The sequence below is a fragment of the Hakea prostrata genome, chromosome 10 (genome assembly GCF_041222555.1).
Source record: "Hakea prostrata isolate BN-2017 chromosome 10, UWA_Hpros_2, whole genome shotgun sequence".
Classification (NCBI taxonomy): Eukaryota; Viridiplantae; Streptophyta; class Magnoliopsida; order Proteales; family Proteaceae; genus Hakea; species Hakea prostrata.
The window spans coordinates 30,902,681-30,915,016 of record NC_142609.1 but is presented as its reverse complement, the minus strand read 5'-3'; positions in this window follow the sequence as shown (position 1 = coordinate 30,915,016).

Here is a 12,336-nt window from a genome sequence, read left to right as displayed (position 1 = left end):
AATTCTGGATGAGTTATATTATATGTTGAATAGGGATAGAAACACTAGATTTTTACCATTTCGTGATATGGAGAGTTTATGATCAGACCGGGTTCATACCTGGTCCGACCCTCGACCGCGGTCGAGACGGAGAAAACCGAATCGCTCCCGAGCGAACCGGATCCAGAGGAAGGCTTGCTGAAGAAGAAAGATTATTCTGCTGCAAGCGTGCCCTAATCTTACTTATGGATTAGGGTAATCACCCTGATGACAGCAGACTCAAACTGACGGCTGCGGATAATCATCATCATCAAAGGGATAACTATCGCATAACCTAACGGTTATCTCAGGAGTCCTCTACTAGCCCAAACTAGTAGAAGTCTATCGCTCAACGGATCTTATTGATAAGATCCAACGACTACCCGAAGAAGGCTCGAGTGCATCCAACGAAGGAGATTCGAAGGTACACTCTATATAAACCTCACTACTATACAAGGTGAGGGACGGATCAATCGATCAAGGAAAATATTATCTGAGACTCAGATTCAGATACATACTGATAGACCTCAACTATCAGCGTCCTGCTATCTAGATCACCTTTCCCGTTTCTTCATTCATTAGCTCTGTGCTTCTAGCAGAGCCGTTTGTGATTAAGTTCATCAACTGACTTAGCCTTCGGAGGTGGACTCCCGACCCCAACGGTCGGGCCACATCTGACGCTTTTGTTTTGCAGGACATTACGTGGAGATCCAAGGGCTGAGCAGATTTTGGACGCATCATTTGGCGCCGTCTGTGGGAAAGACTTGAAAAAGCCATGGTGACTAGATCAGCAGCAGTCGCCGCACAACGCAATTCCGGTGTTCGGATACACTGGGGTGAATAATCCAGATATTCCCCAGGAAAGCCAAAATCCTATCGAAGTGGATAAGGGCCAGGGAGGACGTAATCCTCCTGATACAATCCAAGATCAATTGGATCAGGTAAAGATTCAACTCTTGGAGGTGAGCCAAGCACTCCGCTTGCTCACCAGACGAGTGGTTTTACCACAAGAACCTGATCAACACGATTCGGGGAGACGTGCATTGCCATGTGACCAAAGAATGGCTGAAGACCGGAATGTTGATCAGAATTTTCGTGAAGGAGATCGAGGACTTCGGAGGATTGATGATCAACTAAGGCGAGGCGATCGGTTCGATAGACCGCAAGAGAGTACAACCGATTCAAATACAAGGTTGGATTCTGGGGTAAGAACTCACTCACCCACTGTCAGAAGAACCGTTCGTGATGATCGAGCAGTTCGTGACGAGAGAAACGTTCATGAAGGACGGGCTGTTCGTGATGATCGAGTAGCACGTGATGATCGTGTTAATCGAGGTCGTGATCGTATTGCTGAAGATCACCCGACCCAGATTGGTCAAGAATTGGCCAACATCAATGAGAAGTTAGGGCAATTGGCTGAGGGAAGAATAACTGAGGATATTTACTCAGTCATTCGGAAGACTCCTTTTGCTGAGCCAATCGCGGGATATCGGTTTCCCCATAACTTCCGTTTGCCTACCTTCTCAACATTCGATGGTTCCGGAGATCCAACAGCTCACATTGGCTATTACCAACAGACCATGGCGCTTTCAGGTAATTCGATGAAATTTTATGCGGGGTTTTTGGATCATCTCTAACTGGAGCGGCACAAAAGTGGTTTTCTAACCTTCCCTCGGGAAGGATCGTAAACTTTGACGAATTGGCACGCCAATTCATAGGGCGATTCCAGAGTGGGATACAGGTCAAGAAAACGGAAGAAACCTTGTTTACTGTCAAACAGGGAAAGAACGAATCGATCGGAGAGTTTCCGAAAAGATTCAACAAAGTGACGATGGAGATAGAAAACTTGGATGAACAGTAGCCGGAACCGCTCTATTCACAGGACTCACAAATCGGAAACTCCTGGAGTTATTACTACATGATATACCCACGACTTATGCTGAGTTGGTACAGAGATGCCGAAGCAAGCTGAAGTCATGGAGATTCTAGATGCGCGCCAAGGAGATAATAAAGTCTCCAATAAGGAACAAAAGGCTCCCTGAGCGAAGCGAGAAGCCAAAGAAGAATGTTCGTGATCGGGTTGGAAGATCCCAACCTTGGCGCCAAAGATCCCCCGGCAGAAGTGAGTACACTCCATTGAATGCTCCTCGGGCCGATATTCTGAATATCCTCAAAAGAAAAAATATTTTGAAGTGGCCGTCTAAAATTCTTTTGAAACCCGGAGAGCAGCAGGATCGGGAAAAGTATTGCCGATTCCACAAGGACTATGGTCATTACACTAATGACTGTCGTCATCCGAAGGCAGATATTGAGAGATTGATATCTCGGGGACATCTGTCCAGTTTTGTTAGCGAGAAGAAGGGAGGAGCCACGCGGGCCACGTGCGGCTGCCCCTAAAAGGAATCGTTCGTAACGATCAAGGGAGGCCCCGAAGTCCAAAAAAGGCAAGGAGGTGATTGAAGCTGCTACTCGGTCACCGATCCTTACCATCTTCGGGGGTCCAGAGCTTGAATCATTCCGGAGTTTAAAAACCAAATCCAAATTTGTTGGAGCCGGAGAGGCGCAGAAGCGGAAGAAGCTGAATGGTGAAGATTCTATCACCTTTTAGCGAAGAAGACGAGAGAGATGTTTGTTTACTTCACGATGATGCTATAGTCATCAAGGTAGAGACTGCACGGCGGGAAGTGCATAGAGTATTGATTGATACAGGGTCTGCAGCTGACCTAATTTCTTACGAAGTGTATCAAAAATTGAAGGTGGATCAAGATTTGATGAAACCTTCATCAACACACCTATATGGCTTTGCAGGGTCATCTGCAGTGGCGGAAGGATCGGTTCAGTTGGATCTTTCCATTGGAAGTTTTCCCAAAGAAACAACTGTCCGAATCAACTTTCTGGTGGTTCGAGAACTACCAGCCTATAATATGATTCTTGGGCGACCATCTTTATCCAAGATAGGTGCTATTGTTTCGACAAAGCACCTGAAGATAAAATTCCCGACTGATATGGGAATCGGTCAAGTCTCCTCTGACCAGAAGATCTCTCGGCAGTGTTATGTTGCCTATTTAAAAGACAAGGAGGGTCCGAAGAAGGTTACTGCCCTCCCCATAGAAGTTCGAGATGATCGGGAAGAGACAGAGATGCAAAGGCCCGAACCAGTGGAGAAACTAGAGAAAATCCAGCTGTGTACCGAGGATGCGAAAAAGATTACTTATGTCGGGTCTAAACAGCTGGAAAAGTTTAAAGATGAATTGAAGTTATTTCTTCAACAGAATAAAGATGTATTCGCGTGGTCTGCTGAGGACATGCCTGGGATCGATCGGGCCATTGCAGAGCACAAACTCTGGATAGACCCTAAGGCCAAACCAGTGATACAGAAAAGGAGAAATTTCTCTATTGAAAAGTATGAAGCCGTTCGGAATGAAGTTGAAAAACTTAAGAATTCTGGTTTCATAGAACCAATCGAGTGCCCAACTTGGTTGGCCAACGTGGTGATGGTGAAAAAGGCGAATGGGAAGTGGAGGATGTGTACAGATTACATGGATCTAAACAAAGCTTGCCCAAAAGATTGTTACCCGTTGCCTCGGATTGACCTCTTGATAGATGCTACTGCAGGGTATGAAACTTTAAGTTTCATGGATGCCTACTCGGGGTATAATCAGATCCTTATGAATAAGGAAGATGAGAAATATACGGCTTTTATGACTGATCGTGAAAGCTATTATTACAAGGTCATGCCTTTTGGCCTGAAAAATGCAGGAGCAACATATCAGAGGGCCGTCAACAAGATTTTCAAAGAGCCGATAGGAAAGAACGTTGAAGCATATGTTGACGACATGCTGGTGAAAAGCTTTACAAAAGCAAATCACATTGCAGATTTGATCGAGGTTTTCTCAAGATCGAGGAAACATCAAATGAAGTTGAACCCCGAAAAATGTGCCTTTGGAGTCTCCTCGGGCAAATTCTGGGGTTTCATGGTATCACAGAGGGGAATTGAGGCAAATCCTGCCAAAATACAAGCTCCGATTGATATGGAGGCTCCCAAAACCGTTCGGGATGTACAATGTTTGACAGGGAGAGTTGCTCGCCTTAAATCGATTTATCTCCAAGTCCGGAGAAAAATGTTTGCCTTTCTTCAAGGCACTTAAAGACCTGAAGGGCGTAAGGAAGCAAAGTGGACTAAAGAGTGCCGAAAGCTTTTGAGGAATTAAAAGATGCACTTGGACAACCACCGATCCTGTCCGGGCCCGAGAAGGGGGAAATATTACAGCTATATCTAGCGACATCCCTTTCCGCGGTCGGTGCAGTACTTGTTCGGGAGAAAGATAAGAAACAAGTGGCCGATTTACTATGTAAGCCACGTGTTGCTGGATGCGGAGACGAGATATTCGCAGATTGAGAAGCAGGCTCTGGCTCTCATGATGGCCGCCAGGAAGCTAAGGCCATATTTTCAGGCTCATCCAATTGAGGTATTTACAACTTTTCCTCTTAGTAAAGTTCTTAACAAACCTGATTTGTCTGGAAGGATGGTATCCTGGTCGGTTGAGCTAAGTGAGTTCCAAGTGAGCTTTAAGCCCAGGACTGCAATCAAGGCTCAAGCATTAGCCGACTTTGTAGTAGAAACTACTGCACCAATGGAACCCACCATTGAAGATCCCATTATACCAACCACTTGGGAGGTATATGTCGATGGTTCGAGTAATAAAGATGGAGCAGGCGCTGGAATTCTATTAAAAAGTCCGGCAGGATTCATTATTCGATATGTTTTGAGATTCGCATTTGATGCGAGTAATAACGAAGCGGAGTATGAGGCCCTAATAGCAGGACTTCGGTTGTCAAAGGCATTAGCTATTGCAGATGTTACTATTTATAGTGACTCTCAGCTTATAGTCAACCAAGTCCAGGGGGAGTATGGCATTAAAGAACCACGCTTGCAAAAATATCGGGAGATAGTGCAGGCATTTCAGAACCAATTTCGAATTTGAAGATATCTCAGATTTCGAGGAATGAAAATTCAGTGGCAGATGAGCTATCCCGACTAGCCAATGCCAAGGAAAAGAATCTAGACCCTTCGGTCTATATTGAAGAGGTAACTTTCCCAAGTTATCATGAGAAAGAAATTTCTTATATTGAAGCAGAACGTTGCTGGATGGATCCAATAATTGAATATCTAAGAGATGACAAGTTACCCGAGGATCCAAAGAGAAGCAAGGTTGATCAAGATTCGATCAGCTAGATTTGTCATTCAGAATGGGAGACTATATAAAAGATCTTATGCTGGACCCCTTATGAGATGTATAGGCCCCGAAGGAGCAAACTCAGCTTTGGCTGAGGTTCATGAAGGAATTTGTGGCGCTCACATGGGTGGCAGAGCCCTGGCCCACAAAATTCTAAGATTGGGGTTATATTGGCCTAAGATCCAAGAAGCTGCTATGGACTACGTTCGTCGATGTAGTAACTCACAAATTCATGCTACAAAGATCGAAGTGCCCGGCGGAGATTATGACTTCAATTCTAAATCCCATTCCCTTTGCAATGTGGGGAATTGATATCATGGGCAAATTCACCAAGGCATCGGGCGGACGAGAATATCCGATAGTAGCAATTGATTACTTCACAAAATGGGTAGAAGCGTGCAATCGGCGACAATTACTGAGAAAAAAGTGGAGAAATTTGTGCTTGAATCAATCATATATCGCTTTGGGATTCCAAAGATAATTGTCACTGACCATGGTACTCCGGTTCGAACTGTCCACAATTTGAGCAATTCTGTGGAACATATATGATCGAGCATCGTATGTCCTCAGTGGCATACCCCCAAAGCAATGGCCAGGTAGAGGTTACTAACCGAACGCTACTGGAAGGAATAAAGAGAAGACTCGAAGCTGACAAAGCTTCTTGGGTCGAAGAACTATATAATGTACTGTGGGCTTATAGAACTACGGTTCGAACACCTACAGGAGAAACTCCATTCAGAGTTGGCATATGGATCCGAAGCATTGGCACCAGTGGAGATAATGGCAGGGACGTTAAGGGATCGTGAGTTCGAGGAAAAAGCAAATGAACAAGGACTGCTTGATAGTCTTGATTTGTTGGATGAAGTTCGGGCAAAGGCAATAGCACGAACTCAACATTGTCAAAGAAGGATAGCGTCTCATTATAATACTCGAGTGAAGAATCGTCGGTACTTAGCCGGAGATTTGGTGTTGAGAAACACCCTAGCTTCCGACCCGCGTCACCAAAGAAAGTTGGACCCTTCCTGGGAAGGACCTTATATGGTTGTGAAACCGGTCGGTTCAGGAGCTTACAAGCTGAAGAACATTGATTCCCAGAAAGAATTGGATCGTTCGTGGAATGCTAGGCATCTCAAAAAGTTTTATCCTTGAAGATGATTTCAATTTTGTTCGTGATGTAATCATTTTCAACTCAATCAATGCAATTTTTGGTTTTCAACAAACTATCTTTTGATTGGGGGGCATCATACACCACATTCAAGAACAAGATCCAACTATAAGGCATCGGATGAAAATTTGTGTGGGTCCTTCAACACTTCAACACTTATGGAAAATCTTTCGAACTTTCTTAAGTCGGGGCATCGGATGAAAATCCGAGTGAGTTCCTTTTGCAAGGCGTCGGTTTAATACCCGAGTAAGTTCCTTCGAGACTTATTGAATTTTTGAATTATCCTTAAGTATAAGGCATCGGTTTAAAACCCGAGTGAGTTCCTTCTCAGACTTATTGTATTTCTCCGGAAATCCTTAAGTATAAGGCATCGGTTTAAAATCCGAGTGAGTTCCTTCTCAGACTTATTGTATTTCTCCGGAAATCCTTAAGTATAAGGCATCGGTTTAAAACCCGAGTGAGTTCCTTCTCAAACTTATTGTATTTCTCCGGAAATCCTTAAGTGTAGGCATTGTTTCAGACAACTAAGACCTAATACAACGACGATTCAAGTGGCTAGCAAAGTTCAAGATAAAGTAATTTCTTATTTCTTCAGAAGATCCAAAGAGGCCAGTATCAAAACAATTACAAGAGCTGGATACAATCTCCGATCAAAGAAGAAGGTCATTACAGGTGACTGTTAACAAGTTATACAAGATCGATGCGACTTTGCTAGAACAAACATATGAGTCAACCATTGAGAGGAGTCAAGGAAAAGCAGAGAAGAAATGAGGATTACAAAAATATTCCAATATTCAGAAAATCCTCTGCAATTTCATACTCTTTGCCCAGCTTGTCCAGGAGAAGAATGGTCCTCGACCAAACTCGCATTCGGCACAAGCTCGTCATAATTGACTTCTTCCAGCGGAGAATAAACAGGAGAATCTTCCAGATATTGCATAATATCTGGATCGGAAGGTGGAGGATCAATCTTATCCTTGGTCCAGTCGGGAGGAGGAATACCCAGGTTGGTAAATACTTCAGGATGGAAAACAAGACCGTAGGGAGTCGTATCAAAATGAGGATCTTTCCTTAGTATTGATTCCCATACTTCGTTCTCACCATCCCGGTACGCCTGCAAGTTGTAAGCATTCAACATATCAACAAAAGGCTTACTGTGTAAATACTTGAAGATCCTTTAGCTCCTGACTTTCCAACTGTCCGTTCTAGTCGCCGGATCTTCTCCCTGGCATCATCCAAATCTGACCGAAGACGACCAATCATCGAATTCTTTTCTCCTGCCACCTCCCAAGCTAGATTCCGAAGGCGAGCAATCTCAACATCTTTAGCTTCAGAGATTCCCTGAAGCCTAGAAACTTCATTGCTCAACCTACTGAGTCTAGTAACTGCTTCCACTTGGTTGTGGAAGTTACCAGCAAGACTCCTGCAAACAACTTTCGAGTTAGCGAGGAGCAGAAAAGTAATTTTTCAAAATCAGAGGAAAATGAAGAAAGACTTACATCACCAGTGACTTCGTAAAGACTTCATCTGGAAGTTTGGAAAGAACTGCGCTCTCAGAAGTCATTCGAGCAGCAGTACACCATTCCAACGCTTTGTCAAACTCGTTTGACACTAATTCAGGCGAAGGATGAGAAGGATGAGCTACATCAAGAGAAGGACGAACTACACCAAGAGAAGGATGAGCTTCATCACTTGTCGTCCGACGACGCTTCCTGGTAGCAAAATCCTCCAACTCAGAAGGGGAGGAGGAGGATGCCAAACAAGCACTGGAGTTAGAAATAGGAGCAGCACCTGCTGGGGCCACACCTTCATCAGACGCCAACATAGTTGCCTCAGATGCCCGAAGAGTCTCCTTCGGGGGTGCACCGACAGGCAGGCTCACCAGCAGGATTGCCGCCGGGACCATCGGCAACGGAGTGATCAAGATCTTCCTGGGAAAGACGAGCGGTCACTTCGGGCAAAGGAGGCGCAGGGACGGCATCAACAGAAGCTGCAGGAATCTGACTTGAAGATTCACCGCCAGCAGTCGCCTTACGCTTGGAGGATTCACTAGCTGAAACCACCGCACTGGCCCCAATCACCATCGACGGAATGCTATTCTTGCGAGATTTTGCTCTGATAAAGTCTGGGTTGATCTTGGGAGCCACTATACAAAAAACAAAAAACAAACAGCCGTATCAGTACAGAAATAAAACGACAGCAACAATGGGGAAACCCTAGTTTTCTAAAGCATCTGACAGACCAAAAACTAAACCCCAAGTATAACTACTGTGCAGTTTACTATTGGGGGGAAAAGGGGAAGGAGATGAGAAATCTAAAACTCACTTGTTCAGAAATGGATAGAGCTGTCGTCGAAGTACGAGGAATATGGAGGCAGGCCGAAGGACGAAAGGTTGCTTTGGCACTTTAGCAAATCTATCTTGCAGAAGTCAGGATAGATGGAGGGTACCCACGAAGGCTTTAAATAGCCTCAGGTATAAGACGACGGTTGAAGGCTAAGGACAACCGACGACCCAGATCGAAACGACGCTTCGAAATCCGTAAAAAGCAAGATCAACGGTCGAAGGGATGCCACATGGGAACATGTGGAAGCGAGCACCTGGTGCAGAGAAACCTCCAATCGTCGCACTGCCATTAAAATAATGGAGGTATTTCCGATTCATTGGAAACAGTGAATGGTACACAAAAGCAGGAAAACGTTTGAACTTCGCAGAAGGGAAACGTGCGGACTTTGCAATAAATGAAGTAGTGGGGAAGATTAACGCATCTTCACAATATTTCTACAAGATCATTATTCGGCGAGGAAGGAAGAGTTAAGTGATAAGTTTTATCATTAATACTTTGATATTCAAGGCAATACTTCGGCAAGAGATGGGGAAATTTTGAGACCAACATGAGTAAAGAAATGTCTATTCATTAAAATGAGGGTACATCTTTACAAAGGAACAACACCCTAAGCCTTTTCTTCATTGTTGCCCGAGGGACCCTGGTCGGGATGACTTTTCTCAGGATCCTAAGAAGAGCCTTCCTCAAGAATGTCATCGGCTGAATCCTCTACAGCAACAACTTGAGACTCGGCTTGTGATTTCTCCTCTGGAAGTGCCGGCTCGTCATCTAGATATGCCTCATATTGAGGGTCAGCTGGAAAAGGATCATCTACTCCCTGGGCCTAGTCTGGGAGATCCATACCAACTTTCCCGAAGACCTCTGGGTGGCATACCTCACGAAAAGGAGCAGTGTCGAAGTCAGGGATCGTTCCAAGGATCTGCTCCCAAACGTCGTTCTGCCCCATGCGATAAGCCTGAATATTGTAGAAACCTAGCAATTCGGAGAAAGGTACGCTGTCCAGGTATTTCCGGATACACTCCTTCCGAAGGTTTGGCTTTATATGCTCAGGCTTGCTAGGGATTGCCAACTTCAGATGTTCTTCGAGATCCCTACTCTTAATTTCAAGGCTGTCACCAAACAACGTGGCAGCTGCCTTTTGCTTCCTGGCCTCGCGCTCGGCAGCAGAGACACGAATTCTTGAAGCTTCAAGGGCTTCCTTGAGGGAGGTCACTTCTTCCTCATGCTTTTTCTGCAGCTCTACAGTAGCTGCAGTCAGCTGGTCTATTTCAGAATTGGCCTTGGCCAATTTCTCTTCACAAGTTTGCAGCAAGGAGTTGGTGCGACCAACACGGCTCAAAGCTTCCATGTGTTGATAAAAGCTCAACACAGCATTCCTAGGAAGACAGAAGATATCAGAAGAAGTCATAAGAAATTATGAAGTCATAAGAAATTATGAAAACATAAATAAGCAAGAAGACCGTTACCTTGTAGATTGACTCACAAGGGAGGTGTCATCCAGGGCTTCAAACTCCTGGCGATCAGAAGGAGCAAGACTGAGAGAGCTCCACTCTGCAGCTTTCTCAGGATCCCGAGTGACCTTGTCGGTCATCTTCAGGGTCCACTGGGGAAGGAAGACTTCCTCACCATCCGTCGAAGCTTTGGATTTTTTGTTGGAGGGAGCATCGATTATGTCATGCCTCCTCTTGGTTCGGACGGAGAAGGAAACGGTGGCCCTCTCCACCATTGGTTTCTTCCCTTTACCCGAAACATCAGCTACATGCCTGATATTCCTGATACCCCTGTAAGAGGGATTGGGAGAGGGAAGAGATGCCTCTTGATCTGCAGTCAAGACCCTGGGCGATTGTTGTTCGGCTGTCACAAAGGCTCTAGCGGCCTTCACCCGCAGGCTTTCAGGGTTCGTTCTGGGAGGCACTGCAAAGAAGAAGGACAAGGATCAGAATTCAAGACATATCACTTCAGTCAAATCAAAGGATGATGGTTAGAAGCTCACAATGAGCCAAGCCCTAGTACTGAAGGATGGAGTTATACTCCATTTCATATCCATGTATCTCTTGATACCACGGAATGGATTTGATCTTCAAGATGGCCGCCTCGTCTTCTTTGGATAAGGGAAGGCCCCGGTTACTTTCGGACGAAGAAGTAAACCTCCTCCAGGTGGTCGGGAAGTTAAGATCTGATGGAGGCGCTCGACAGAAAAAATATCGTTCGCGCCATCTTTTGTGGTTAGAAGGGCAAGTTCCTTTGGCGAGGATGCTGCCCCTCCAATCAAGTTCAGCCCTATTGCGTTTGGAAATAAAGACCCATCCGGGAGGATGGGAGATAGAAAGAACATGAAAATGTACAAAAAGAGAAAGAGATGGCGTGATGCCAAGCTCAAACACAAACCCAAGAAGCCGACGATGAGACGCCAGCTATTGGGGAGGAGCATTCCGGGACAAATGTTCCAGTGATTCAAAACTGCGGAAAATAAAGGATTAAAAAAGGGAAAGCGAACCCCGCTTTCCAGTGTATCTATGTACAGAGAAAATTCACCCGAAAGGGATGAATCAACCCTCTCATCAGGGTGAGGAGCCCTAACCTGATATGAGGAAGGAAGGTCAAAATCTTGAACAGCGGAAAGAAGAGTTTCTCCATTATAAATGGAGGGAATAGAGCTAGGCCCACCATTGGACCCGGAGGGTTTGAGGTTGCCTAGAGGAATCGACGATCTTGGAAGATCCAGACTCGACAAGGACAGGAGAAGTTTCGGTTTTTCTTTCAAAACCTTTTTGAGAAACTTCAGCGAACTCCTGCCAGAGGACGGTTAGGGTTTTGTTATCACTATCCGACTGTTCGGGAGCAGGAGAAGCAAAAGCATCACTGCTATCACCAACATGGGGTACTAAAGAAGCCCTATCGTCCGCCATTACTCGTTTCAGTAAACTACAAAAAGAAAAGATCAGTAAACTTACTGATTCAATGAGACGGAAGCTTGAGAGCAGGAAGGCGCGAAACAGACGACAAAGGTTCAAATTCCAGACTGGAAGAATGAAACCTACGAAGACAACGAACCGCTTTTAAAACTCCTGCATGAGTGTTCGGGAATTTGAACGATCGAGATTGATTCAAAATTGACGATCAAGATTGAAAGACGTTTTGAAAGTTTGAACTCACGAATCCGAAATAGGCGTTCGGAAACCGTCGCTTGGATGACGTGAGCCACGACAGATCAACTGCAACGGAGACATGTGGCCTTACACTCACAACGCTCGAGGAAAAGTGACCACCGCATTAAATGTGATATGACATTTAATGAAGCACACAGAGATCATCACCTGACGACGAACCCAGTTAAAAACCAAGCCCTCGGGATCGACCGAACGCTTGGTCTGGGGGGCTCGTGATATGGAGAGTTTATGATCAGACCGGGTTCATACCTGGTCCGACCCTCAACCGCGGTCGAGACGGAGAAAACCGAATCGCTCCCTAGCGAACCGGATCCAGAGGAAGGCTTGCTGAAGAAGAAAGATTATTCTGCTGCAAGCGTGCCCTAATCTTACTTATGGATTAGGGTAATCACCCTGATGA